This window comes from Schistocerca nitens, chromosome 11 (genome assembly GCF_023898315.1).
Source record: "Schistocerca nitens isolate TAMUIC-IGC-003100 chromosome 11, iqSchNite1.1, whole genome shotgun sequence".
In the NCBI taxonomy this organism is placed as follows: Eukaryota; Metazoa; Arthropoda; class Insecta; order Orthoptera; family Acrididae; genus Schistocerca; species Schistocerca nitens.
Genome location: NC_064624.1, coordinates 71,060,546 through 71,072,461, shown reverse-complemented (window position 1 = coordinate 71,072,461; position 11,916 = coordinate 71,060,546).

Sequence of the window (11,916 nt, the reverse complement as noted above, 5' to 3'; positions counted from 1 at the left end):
TAACCTGAAGCTTAAGTGCGTTTAAATTAAGTGGCGACTCTCGACACTTCACTACAGAGCGAGTGGAGGGAAGTGCAGTTTACCAGTGTGTGCTGGGTGGGTGAGTATGTGACCACAGTGTAATGCCTACTCGGCGCAGAACCAGTCAGGCTCACTTAACTGCCGCTGAAGCCGGCCAATCTGCGATCTTTCTGAAACGATTTTAAAGAAACTATTCGGTAGTAAATGCTCATTCTCGCGCATCTCATAGCTTAATTCGTCAGCTTCATGATGAACCATCTAGCATTTCGTTAATTGTTATATTTATTGTGATATTTCGCTAGTAGGTAAACTATTCAAGAAATTCTTAGTTTGCAGTGAAAAATAGGTACCGCTATGAATCTGTGTTTGGTTCGTGTCAGATTACATGTTGCTGTGTATTAAATGTAGATAATAATTGAATCATTCTTTAAACTTGGAAGTATATCGCTGTCTGTTTCCAATCTCGAGATAATAGAATGTATGTAAAGCGCTCCATCACGAACTCGTGTGTCAGTGAAAAACTAGAACGACATATTCAAAATTTCCTCGTACGTCATTAATGGTCTGAGATATCGAAACAAGATTTTGGCAAATGATAGCACGAGAGTGTTTTGGCATATGATTAATATGTAAAATTCAATGTCTGCCTCGATATTCAAGCGACTCCAGGCTTTTTGAATGAAATAATGTAATTATTGAGGACCATAGATGTCTTGTGAAATGCTGTAGGTTTTGTAACAGTACATGTAAAGTATTTACAAGTTTATTTCTATACTGAGACTCGGCTGTTTCACAAACTATTGACCTGACTTGCACATAGTTTTTAGTTTAATAATCCAATTGTTCATTATTCTGCTGCAATTTCAACTGTATTAGTCCGTAATGGGGTTTGTTTACTTGCAAAAGCTGAGATAGAATATTTAATTTTTTTCATCTTTTGCATATAGTTGAGAGCATGTAGAATTTAAAACCCTCAGGACAATTTTTGTGGACAGAAAACCACAATATTTGGGTACTTTTCTCGGATTTTCACCTACTGCTTGGTCACAATGCATCCTACTCAGAATTTCACTACTAGCAAAATGAAGGAGCATTAAATTTTGCATCGAATCATTACGTAAATGCCAATATCGGTGTAGCCATCTGGCTGCAGTAAGTTGTCAAAGTTCGTTCATTTTTAGCAACTTGTCTAAAACATCGTCTTCAACTCCCGTAACTCAAAAATGCCTACTCCAAATGGAAAGGTAATCAAAGTTGTAGAACATGAAATTTCATGTTACAAAAGCATATAGTTTTTCAGTTTTAGGCACTATAAATTGTTCATACTATTGAAACCAAAGGTATCTATTTTTCTTTTTACAAGCAAAGTTATTCAATAAAATGAATTTACAGTGGGAAGGTGGCTCTCTAATGAGCACATATGTGTTTCTATGTACATCTTTTCGAATTTCTTCATTCGTGTGTATTTTTATTCATTTTTATGCATCACTTTATTGGTGATAGTGGATTGCTAAAATGAAAACCAAGTACATAGTAATGGCCAGTATGAGTTTACGTACGAGTAATACACAAGTATGTACAAATTGCAACGTAACCTTCCAGTACTGGTGGTTGTATAAGTCCACCTAAGTAGGAAGATTACCATCGCTTTGACATGTCCTACCGCTCCTGCAAGCTACCGTCTGCAGTAAATGGTTTCTTAAATTCGTGTGGTCCACGAAATTACTGGCCCCTGCGAGTTATTGTTGGGTATTAATAATTTCTAGCGCAAGGTTTTAACGAACCAGTAGAAATTTGAATGCAACGGATAACGCGTTTATTGAACCACTACAGAAGGCACCTATACAGGGATTAATAGGCATTATATAGCTTTTATTTGCTTTCATGACCCAGAATTCTACAGTGGTACTGACTGCCACCTATTATTTATGATGGACGGAGTAAATAATCAGTCGAGGGTAGAGATTAATTGATATTTATTAAGTACCGATATGTATTTCAACAACTAGTCATGTTTCTCTTGCAATGTACATCATCATAACCGGTCTCTAGCTAACATGGTTCAGTTTCGCCACGTAATTATGGAATTGGACAGAGGAGCGCAGACTTGCCTACAATGTAATTCTATACAACCACACAATTATACCTATACCATCGGATATTACATTCAGTTACTATAGATTAAAAGACAATACAAGCAAAACTAGGTCAGGGTGGAACAGTATTTCGCAAATCTTTATCAAATCAGTGGCCATTCTAATCCGATACTTTTCCTAGTGGCACATGTATTTACTTAACGCATAACATCGCCAACAAATCAAATCGTTATGGGGGTGCAGAAGAAGCATCACTTCAATGCTGTTCAACCCACATGGCCAAGTTTCAGTAGCCAACAGAAACCCAGAAAAATATGGACCCACACGATTATTCCTTCCCTATGTTACACTTGCTCACTATCGTATGATTATTCATCGTGTACAATATATTCTCAGACCGAAAATATAATTCATCACTGCGGCGGTTGCTCCAACCGACCACGGGGTGCGAAAGCGAGTTCACAAAGAAAACATATGGAAAATAAATAAAAATCCCCAAAATATTACTGTAAATGGAAGAGCAGATTAAAATACATTGAATGAGTGAATTTCCGTTAAGTACAGAGCAATAACGTGACAGTGAGCTTAAGGCACATGGTGCGTTGCCTGAACAAGGCACTAACGCAAGGTCTACTGAAATTCGAGTAAATTAAGAAAATACATTCCCTTATGGGGTTCGGTGGTAATTTCGCACCTGATTTCAACATCTGGACTTCATTACAGAGCAGAGTTCGGACAATCTAATACCTATGTTAACATTACCAAGACGTGAGCTGCGTCTCCATGTCTGTCCAGCACCACGACCCACGAACAAGTACTCTTCCAACCGAATTCGCCTAACCGTTCCGCTTACAAATGCGTTGGGGTGGCGCGCCAACCTGACAGAGCCAATACGCGCGCCTGCGTGTCATCTTTGCCCTGACCTGCAAACTTGGTCTCTGCTAAACTTGTTCACGCTTGGGGGGTTGGTACTACCCTACCCCAGAACGACCATTCATGCAGTGTTACAATCTGTGCCTAAAGCTTTCTGCTAGTTCACTCACTCACTCATTTATACCATCCAGGCCGCACAAGGGAGAGGAAAATGGGTAACGTGGTACACAACAGAAAAATTTCAATAAATAACCCTGTTTAGTCCATTCTCTCCATTTGGACACCAGCTGAGGTATTACCTGCAAGAGAAGAAACTCTTGCTAATAATTTATGCGTGCTAGCAATCTAATAAAACATTGGAACGGTACAACAAGTTCCGTTTCAACATTATCGTGTTGGAATTTGAATTTGGCGCAATTTTCTAGTGGAGGTAGTCCTGTAACAATTAATAATAATAATAAAAAATGATAATAAATGATAATGAATGGTAATAAATGACAGTGAATGATAATGAATGTTAATAAATGATAATGAATAATAATGAATAGTAATAAACAAAAGTAAGGTTTTGCAGCCATTATCGTGTTGGAATTTGAATTTGGAGGGACTTTTCTAGTGGAGGCAGGTGAATAATAATAAATAATAATAAATGACAATAAATGATAATAAATGACAATGAATGATAATAAATAATAATGAATGATAATAAATGATAATGAATGATAATAATAATGAATAATAATAAAGACAAGTACGGTTTTGCATGCATTACCCGGTCTGAATTCAAACTTTCTGCCATTTTTTCTTCCGGAGGCTTAGGTTAGTGGACATTGCACAATTGGTGTATTTTCCCGCCAAAAGTCAAAATTCCCGCCATTTTTTCTGGAGGTTAGGTTAGTGGACATAGCACAATTGGCCTATTTTCCCACCAAAATCCGCCATCTTGGATGACGTCATGGGCTGTTGCCAAGTCTACATGGCGCCATCTTGGATGACATCAGCGCCATCATCTTGAATAAATTTGGCAACAATGGACAGTGGGCTGCAACGAACCTTGCCCTAGTAGTAATGATGATGATGATGATGATGATGATGATGATGAGGTCCCACATAAGGGATGTACAGAAGTATTATCCACGTGCGTTAAAGCGTTGGCAGCTGCTTTATTGAGCGACCGATATTACGCTCTTTGTGGTAAGAAGAGTGAGGCGATCGCTGGTGTAAGAACAAAACTTTAGGCGTTTAGGGATGGCCAGAATACATCTGATCGAGTAAGGCCCCATCCGTACCGCTGTGCCCAGAGTCACGGGACGCCGTGTCGCCGGCCACTGCTGGTGTCCGGCAGCCTCTGCCGCCGAGTGAGTGGGTGGCTGTGGTCGTAGCTTCCGGTTTCCTGAACAGTTTCTCACACAGCGCGTGGACTCGAAGAATACAAACGTGCAATATCAATAACGTTTGTTTCATTTACAGACTTTTAACAACTTCCATGCAAAAAAATCGCAGGCATTACTTTACAGCACGCCCCTGTAGATGAATCTGAGTCAGTGAGACAAAAATACGGAGATATGAAGTCCTCTGCTATCCTCTTACATACCTACGGCACAAGAATAATACTATAAGGAAAAAACACACGTCATCTATTTCTCCTAGCCAGAGTGTAACTTTATGACACATATTTACAGTTTTAACTACACTGCCTCTTGTCTCTACGTAGGTCAACCACAAGAATCTAATAAGGTACCCGCTGAAAGTTTCCATGTTCATACTGAGGCATCAGTGTGGACAATAAAACAAACGCAACGTTTACATGATCCACAAAACTAGCAAGGTGAAAATTTTTATAAACTTGTTGGACGCGCGTGGATTTTTTTATATTGGTGTTACTTTTACACCCTTGGTCTCTGAATGACATTTACCCTGGTTGAATCGAACTTTGCAGTAAAGTCATAATAATTTTTTTGAGAGTAGGACAACAGTGGAATCTTACGGAGGTGGAGCATACGGCACAAGAGGGGTGTCCAAAACTCAAAAATACATCAGTCTATGCGTTCGAAGCCGCCTTATTAACCCCCACAGCACCACCGCACCCTGATTACGAGCGTTCTGTAAACAAATGAACTGGTCGCTGGTGGAAGATTATTCGACGCATCGGAAAGATTTCCGCCGTTTGCTTTTTCAAGATGTATCGGGCCTACATTAAAACAAAAATGGGACACACTGGCAAGTAAAATTTAAAAAAAAATTTTTCCATAAACGCACAGAACTTTCAGAGTAGTCATTGTATTACTTTAAGGAGCAGAATGTCAGGGCAGACACACTCGATTACAGGAGTAGCATATGCGCCAGTGCAGGATCGTTAATAATGAATGAGTCGCGAGTGTCGATGTTATGACGTCATCATAGTGTATCAGCAAGAGACATCCCCCGAGACCAGAATATACGTAACGGAACTGAAGCGAAGGGAACAGTTAATCCTGGGAGGCGCGCCATATTTCCAACATTTTCCGTCGTTTTCTACTTGGCTTATGTGAGTATAACATTTCAAACTAGTGTTTTAGGCGAAAATATTTACATTACTGTTGTCAACGCAAAAGCGAGGGATACAGATATTTTTTTTATATCATAAAGAGGCTTTACATTTTCTGTCATCTGAGGACCATATTTCGCAACAATAAATTCAACCTGGACTGCTGCTATTGTCTTAACGTCGAGTGACCACAGAGCAACTGGCAGAATTTATTCGGTATCCATGTGGGGAAACAGCGCCGCAGACATCGACACCTTATGTGGTAGCAAGGCACCACTGATAGGGTCCCGGAAAAACAGGCGAAGATCATTTTTGAAATTATCTTGATTTGTTACTCAAGTTTTGGGGCAAGAATACGGATAATGTCTGACGAAAGAAAGCCGTCGCGAACAACTCCGTTCCCGGTTGTAACGGAACTTTCGGGCCTACAGCTGTTTTCGCGGCAATTTATAAGCACCGCGTCATTTTAATTGCCGCTCTATCTGATGCTGAAGAATTACAGAGCAGTGAACTGGAAAGAAACGTGATGGTGATGAGATGGAGGCCATTTCTTAGCTATAGTTTATTCGGAAGAACGTAACATGTCTTATTGTCTTTTCTGTGGATTAAGGGAGGCAACATTATGCACTCTCAGTCTGTTCCCCTAAGCAATGCACATCTACATCTACATCTACATCCATACTCCGCAAGCCACCTGACGGTGTGTGGCGGAGGGTACCTTGAGTACCTCTATCGGTGCCCCCTTCTATTCCAGTCTCATATTGTTCGTGGAAAAGAGGATTGTCGGTGTTTCCTCTGTGTGGGCTCTAATCTCTCTGATTTTATCCTCATGGTAACTACGCGAGATATACGTAGGAGGGAGCAATATACTGCTTGACTTTTCGGAGAAGGTATGTTCTCGAAACTTCAACAAAAGCCCGTACCGACCTACTGAGCGTCTCTCCTGCAGAGTCTTCCACTGGAGTTTATGTATCATCTCCGTAACACTTTCACGATTACTAAATGATCCCTTAACGAAGCGCGCTGCTCTCCGTTGGATCTTCTCTGTCACTTCAATCAACCCTATCTGGTACGGATCCCACACTGCTCAGCAGTATTCAAGCAGCGGGCGAACAAGCGTACTGTAACGTACTTCCTTTGTTTTCGGATTGCATTTCCTTAGGATTCTTCCAATGAATCTCAGTCTGGCATCTGCTTTACCGACGATCAACTTTATATGATCATTCCATTTTAAATCAGTCCTAATGCGTACTCCCAGATAATTTATGGCATCAACTGCTTCCAGTTGCTGACCTGCTATATTGCAGCTAAATGATAAGGGATCTTTCATGCTATGTATTCGCAGTACATTACACTTGTCTACATTGAGATTCAATTGCCATTCCCTGCACCATGAGTCAATTCGCTGCAGATCCTCCTGCATTTCAGTACAATTTTCCATTGTTACAACCTCTCGATGTACCACAGCATCATCCGCAAAAAAACCTCAGTGAACTTCCGATGTCATCCACAAGGTCATTTATGTATATTGTGAATAGCAACAGTCCTACGACACTCCCCTGCGGCACACCTGAAGTCACTCTTTCTTTGGAAGACTTCTCTCCATTGAGAATGACATGCTGCGTTCTGTTATCTAGGAACTCTACAATCCAATCACACAATTGGTCTGATAGTCCATATGCTCTTACTTTGTTCATTAAACGACTGTGGGGAACTGTATCGAACGCCTTGCGAAAGTCAAGAAACACGGCATCTACCTGGGAACCCGTGTCTATGGCCCTCTGAGTCTCGTGGACGAATAGCGCGAGCTGGGTTTCACACGATGGAAACCCATGCTGATGCCTACAGAGTAGATTTCTAGTCTCCAGAAAAGTCATTATATTTGAACATAATACGAGTTCCAAAATTCTACAACTGATCGACCTTAGAGATATAGTCTATAGTTCTGCACATCTGTTGGACGTCCCTTCTTGAAGACGGGGATGACCTGTGCCCTTTTCCAAACCTTTGGAACGCTACGCTCTTCTAGAGACCTACGGTACACCGCTGCAAGAAGGGGGCCAAGTTCCTTCGTGTACTCTGCGTAAAATCGAACTGGTATCCCATCAGGTCCAGCGACCTTTCCTCTTTTGAGCGATTTTAATTGTTTCTCTATCCCTCTGTCCTCTATTTCGATATCTACCATTTTGTTATCTGTGCGACAATCTAGAGAAGGAACTACAGTGCAGTCTTCCTCTGTGAAACAGGTTTGGAAAAAGACATTTAGTATTTCGGCCTTTAGTTTGTCATCCTCTGTTTCAGTACCATTTGGGTCGCAAAGTGTCTGGACATTTTGTTTTGATCCACCTACCGCTTTGACATAAGACCAAAATTTCTTAGGATTTTCTGCCAAGTCAGTACCTAGAACTTTACTTTCAAATTCATTTAACGCCTCTTGCATAGCCCTCCTCACACTACATTTCGCTTCGCGTAATTTTTGTTTTTTTCTGCAAGGCTTTGGCTATGTTTATGTTTGCTGTGAAGTTCCCTTTGCTTCTGCAGCAGTTTTGTAACTCGGTTGTTGTACCACAGTGGCTCTTTTCCCTCTCTTACGATCTTGCTTGGCACATACTCATCTAACGCATATTGTACGATGGTTTTGAACTTTGTCCACTGATCCTCAACACTATCCGTACTTGAGACAAAACTTTTCTGTTGAGCCGTCAGGTACTCTGAAATCTGCTTTTTGTCACTTTTGCTAAACAGAAAAATCTTCCTACCTTTTTTAATATTTCTATTTAGGGCTGAAATCATCGATGCAGTAACCGCTTTATGATGAATGATAGAGAAAGGTAGAACATTTGACGAGTTGGTGGAATCACTTCATCGCCTCGCAAGTAAGGGCGACCTGGTTTGATAGCGTCTCTGGTTTGGAAACATAGATTCAGCCGTGGGCAAAAGTCTGCGGCCATTACCAACTAGAGACGTGCCCTTATTTCCCAGGTACAGCAATACACACAGCGAGAGCTGAATAACATACAAAAGAATAAATGTGACGAAGTTACTACAATGATTCTATCATTTTTTTCCTGGTCTCAATGTATATCTACGGCACAACAGTAACGTAATTTCGATGACGTTGTGTTCTACGTGGAGAAAAGGTTAAACATAACCTGTCGCAACAAATGGGTGCTCAGTTCCTTACGAACTTATAACAACGTAGCGTCATTTGTTACCAATACTGTCTCCAAACCAGCAGCTACAACATTCGATATTCACATCGAAGCATCAGTCTGAACGAAACAAAAGTAGAATGCGTCGTTCACAGAAATGTTCTGAGTACGGGAGAGGCTTTCCTACGTAAAGTCAGTCTACTAGAGAGAAATTAAAGACGCCAGTAGTACACAGTACCTTTAGCTTAGCAACTTCGTTTGCCCTAATTGTGTATTGGTTTCCAAAGATTAGGTACATAGTCGATTCGCTCAAATTTGTAATACAGATTTCTGCTATGGACTATTCAGACACGTCGGAGAGCGGACGGCAAATTTCACACGAGCAGCTACTAGTGACAAATCGCTTCTCTGTCATTATCAAGGCAACTATGATACCAGTTTGATACTTGTCCGGAATGTGTAAAAAATCACAGCACTACTTCTTACAGGATGATGGAACCAAAACGTTAATACTTTGGCAACAGAGGTTGTGGAATTTGATTGTGGGGTCCGAAAATAAAGCGATGGAAATTTGTGCGTTTGGCACTTGTAACCCGCTGTGTGCCAAACGATTGGTTAGTTGTACGCCGATGATGTTATTTAAGAGTGTTTAAAGCTGTAGCAGAGCAGAAACGCACTCCCTTAAAAAGATAAACTAGATAATAGAACGAATATTTGGGAATACTGAACGTATCAGCTTAGGTACAAGAGTATAAGGCCGAGCTCTGTCGATTGTAGGGGCTGCATTATGTGGCGTTGCAGAGGACGGCCGGCCGGTGTGGCCAAGCGGTTAAAGGCGTTACAGTCTGGAACCGCGTGACCGCTACGGTCATGCCTCGGGCATGGATGTGTGTAATGTCCTTAGGTTAGTTAGGTTTACGTAGTTCTAAGTTCTAGGGGACTGATGACCTTAGAAGTTAAGTCCCATAGTGCTCAGAGCCATTTGAATTTGCAGAGGACGACGCGAGTGTCCATGTCGCGACGACGCTGTTGTGTGTCACGAAACGAGGCCTGCCGCGAAGCGTAGAGAATATAGGGGAATGACTGCAAATGACTGTAATTCTGTCGCTCTTCAAAATATGGAATTGTCGGAACAGTGTTTGAAACGTTTGCTGTTATTCCACCTTGCCAAATGAACAGGGATAATTATCGCACTAACAATGTGAGTCTTGGGAAAGTTAGGTTAACTGAATTACTACGCGTGTGATACTGGCACAACGAGGGCTTCAGTTGTAAAAATAAGTGCTCGATTCCAGCTACAGATACTGTGACTGTGTAATACATTTGGTTTCAAACAACTGCATACTTGCAGCGCTACAGGAACATACCTCAAATCTGACGTACAGGTGGCTTTACTCAACATGATGGGTAATATACAGAATATGTATACATAAACGGGAGCAATCGTCACGATGAGAACAAGATAAATTTCAAGTATCACTTACACGCATATCTGACTGAGCTGACGCACCAGACTGTACTTTTTCAGAAACGAACACAATAACATGTTCATGTTTCATTTTTGAATATTTCTTAAAAGGGCCAAAGTAAATGGAGTATGAGCCGCCATTTAATTCACAAAATTATGTGTAGCAAATGTTCAAACTGACCACCGTTTTCATGCTGGCGTAGAGCCTTGGGTATTCAATTGCGACCTCTAGCTTCTGTACTGAGATTCCTTCATTTGACGCTGTCTTTGTGCCCTACACTTTTGGTCGAATTGTGTTTCCGCACCCAGCATATGCCAGACGAGGCGTGACGAAATGTTGGTCGAATTCTCAGGAGTCCCATGCACTTCATGTCTGGCAGAAAGTGCTAAAAACGGCAAAATGGCGGAACGCGTTAGTAGTGATCCGTAACTTTAAAATTCAGTAGACGATAACTATGATACGTTTAAGAAAGGCGCTAAGGAAATAGATGTAAAGTACGTTTCTTGATTACGAAGACTTACAGTAGAGTACCAAACGTATAAGTGTGGTGAGGAGGGCGTCAGTCACGCTGTTATGAGGCAACACATGAGGCCGCACAGAATCGGTACTAGTGAAAGCAAAGACATTGGTCAGTTGCCAGAGCACTGAAAACGAAGCACAATTTTTAACTGCGTTGGTCACATTGTTCCTATGACCGTGGGTAATGACGGTACTCTATTACATCGTCTGTGATCGATAGTGATGACTCAGAGACTGTTAAATACGGTGACATTAACTCCTCTTTGTACCTCAGTATATACCTACAACATATGGGCAATGAATGATCTATGGAACCACGCAGCCGTCGACCAGAATTTAGTACTTGCTGCGTATTTCCATGTAGCCTGTTTACTGAGCAGGTAAGGTGAACGGTACGACACATACGACGTTTACACGGGACACAACATTCAGACAACGTAAATTTAGGAAATCGCTTTTCTCTAGTCGTGGTTAGATATTGAACCTTAATAGGTTTTGCTAGTCTGAAGAATCCTTCATGTTGCGAGCTTCATAATTTTTAGGCGTATGGACTCTGCAGTGCAAACGTCCTTGATACAGCGAACTTGTCGGTGTTTTCCCAATATCGAGAGGAGACATTGCCAAATGGTGGAGGGTACGGATTTGTTACGGGCGGCAGTGAAAATATACGCAGGAAGAGGACATTGCACAAAAAGGTTTAGCCACGTCCGTTAAAGCGTTCGAAGATACTTTATTGAGCGATCAATGTTACGCTTACTGGTGCACGGTTTTGAATTAAATGTAGATATAGATTGCGAACCTATTCTGATTGGCGGGATTGTGGTATCGACTATTCAACCACGATGGAGAATGGACGGCATACTTGATAAAGAGGTTACAAAAATGATAACTTTACGTGTTTCCACATTGTCAACAAGACGAGTACGGGCCTGTTTTTATATTTGACCGGAATGTGCAGGAGATCACAGCACCATATCGGGAAAGAAGACGTCACAGCGATGTAAACATGTCATCTACATGTCTCACGCGATCCTTTCGCTGTATCAGCAGACACAGCGATTATTAATTATATAGTTGGCAGCTGTAACCGGGAGAGTTGAAACCAGTCGGAAAGATGTCTGCCTTTCGAGTTTTCAAGCTGTATTAGGCCTATACTAGAGCAAAAACGAGACTCATTAAAATGCGGAAAAATGTTTCTTCCGTACTTTAGTAATAAGAATGTGAGGCCAGGGTCACTCGACTACAGGGGTGGCGTGTTA